This window comes from Xiphophorus hellerii, chromosome 3 (genome assembly GCF_003331165.1).
Source record: "Xiphophorus hellerii strain 12219 chromosome 3, Xiphophorus_hellerii-4.1, whole genome shotgun sequence".
NCBI classification, from domain to species: domain Eukaryota; kingdom Metazoa; phylum Chordata; class Actinopteri; order Cyprinodontiformes; family Poeciliidae; genus Xiphophorus; species Xiphophorus hellerii.
Genome location: NC_045674.1, coordinates 32,184,239 through 32,186,627, shown reverse-complemented (window position 1 = coordinate 32,186,627; position 2,389 = coordinate 32,184,239). Strand labels below are relative to the sequence as shown.

Sequence of the window (2,389 nt, the reverse complement as noted above, 5' to 3'; positions counted from 1 at the left end):
TCAGTGAGAAGTTCTAATTTCAAAAGGTCATTTCTTTGAACTAGTGTACAAAAAGAATTATTCCTAATTCTGTTTGTAAGATTGGACAAAAAGTTCATAACTTTTATATAGAACTCAGCTAGGGCTGGTTGACCTTGAGGTGAAGTTAGTTTCAACATTTCCATAAATTCAACATTATTAAACCTTGAACGGGCTGTTGTCTGTTTATTAGAGGCCCTTTGGCTGACCCCACCCATCTGTGTCACAGAGGATGAGGTGCTGGCTTGTGCTGGCTTTCAACTCTGGGCTCGCAGGCGCACTTCTGGCAGGTGAAGCAAGGCTGGAAAGGTCTTGTTGTTGTTCCAAATCAGATAAGGCCATGTCTAACGGTCTGAAAAAGGCGTCAATTTGATGTTGGATTTCTGGCGGCAGAACCTGTGGTCTGCTATGTGCACGGACCACATTTTCTAAAGCCTCAAAATAATGTATTGAAGGTGAAAATCTTTGATCTGACTCAGGGCTTGATTCTAAATTGTTTAGAGTTTCATCAGACACACTAACACAGTGATTTTATTCCACTTTAGCTTTATTGATTCTTTAAGACAATGTAGCAAGAAACGAGAGATAGGACGGACAGCGTCTTCAACTGGAGCTTCTGAGAAGGATTTATATCAAGTCCCAGGAAGTCCCTGTCATGGTCTGTGTTTTTCTCTGTGTTTATTTTGAGTTTTCTGTGTTTCTGAGTCTTCGTGTTGTCCTGTCTTCCCCTTGATTATTCCCAGGTGTATCTCGTTCCCTGATTACCTCCTGTGTATTTAATGTCACCTGTGTCTCTGTGTCTTTGTCGGGTCCTCGTCTGATGTTTGCTCGTTCCGTTGTTGTGTCCATTCATTTGTCCTGTTTTCTACCAGTGTTGAGCCTTAGCTTCCACTCAGCTGTGCTGCCAGGTTTTTTGGACTTTAGATTTGTTTTTCATTATTAAAATAATAATTTTCTCATATCTGCCTGGATCCTTAGCGTCTGCCTCACCACCTCACACCACCACTTCATGACAGTCCAGTGAGGAAGATCCCTCCAGAGATTAAGGGGAGCTCGCATGAGATGGAATAGGGAGTCACTGGCTGAGGGGTTCAAAATGGCTTCCGTGTACGTTCAGGTCCTAAAAAGAAGAAGAAAAAAAGAGGAAATAACATCCCTGATTTAAAAAATATTTATAAAAATAAAAAAGGAACATCTTTTTTTTCTTTTTTTACCTGTAACTGATTCTGCAGTTCGTCCTGTAGCGACATCTGACCACATCACCACTGCAACTGGGAGGATTGTAAAATGAGCTTTAAAAAAAAAAAAAAAAAATCAAAATATTAATAATTACAATGAGAAGAACATTTCTTAATTGGTTAGGATCAGCACACTAAATCTAAGCTCAATCTCCTAATAAATCAAGAAAGATTAAAATAATAGAAAAAAAAAATCTTTATTTTTCAAACTTACTGTGTTGTGGGTTTTGTTGGATTACTGTCTTTCCCGAGAACTTTTCCTGCTCCAGTTCAGTTACCGGACAATCCTCACGAGCTGCACTTGCTTGAAATGGAAAAAAAAAATCTAATAAAAAATAATTTAAAAAATTAATAAATAAAACATAGTGCAGCATCTCATACCTAAGTTTTCCTCAGATTCAGAGGATTTTAGACACTGAAATGAAATAAAAAACAGAGCAATATAAGAAATATAAATTAATCACCTCTCCTTGGGCTGCCACCTTATCGTGGTGGAGGGGTTTGAGTGTCCCAATGATCCTAGGAGCTATGCTGTCTGGGGCTTCATGTCCCTGGTAGGGTCACCCAAGGCAGACAAGTCCTAGGTGAGGGGCCAGACAAAGCGCAGTCCGAAGACCCCAATGATGAACGGCACCATTGGACTTTGTGTTCCCTCGCTCGGATGCGGGTCACCGGGGCCTCACTCTGGAGCCAGGTCTGGAGGGGGGGGCACGACGGCGAGCGTCTGGTGGCTGGGCTTTTTCCCATGGAGCCCGGCCGGGCTTAGCCCGAAGAGGAAATATGGGCCCCCCCTCTCATGGGCCCATCACCCGTGAGATGGGCCAAAGGGGTCGGGTGCAGTGTGTGATGGGTGGCGGCCGAGGGAGGGGACCCTGGCGGTCCGATCCTCGGTTGCAGAAGTTGGCTCTTGGGACGTGGAATGTCACCTCTCTCATGGGGAAGGAGCCAGAGCTAGTGTGTGAGGTTGAGAGGTTCCGGTTAGAAATAGTCGGTCTCACCTTGACGCATGGCTCTGGTTCTGGAACCAGTCTCCTTGAGAGGGGCTGGACATACTTCCACTCTGGAGTTGCCCCAGGTGAGAGGCGTCGGGCAGGAGTGGGCATACTTGTTGCTCCCCATCTCGGCGCCTGTAC

At 44.4% G+C, this 2,389-nt stretch overlaps 1 long non-coding RNA gene across 1 annotated transcript; it reads right to left on the bottom strand.

Moving 5' to 3' along the window:
* Positions 1–755: 755 nt before the first annotated feature.
* LOC116717471 (uncharacterized) lies at positions 756–2,148 on the bottom strand. Its single transcript, XR_004338745.1, has 3 exons — positions 1,471–2,148; positions 1,233–1,310; positions 756–1,138 (listed from the first exon to the last, which is right to left on the bottom strand). It is a non-coding gene; the product is annotated as an uncharacterized LOC116717471 (long non-coding RNA).
* Between the last annotated feature and the right edge of the window lie 241 nt (positions 2,149–2,389).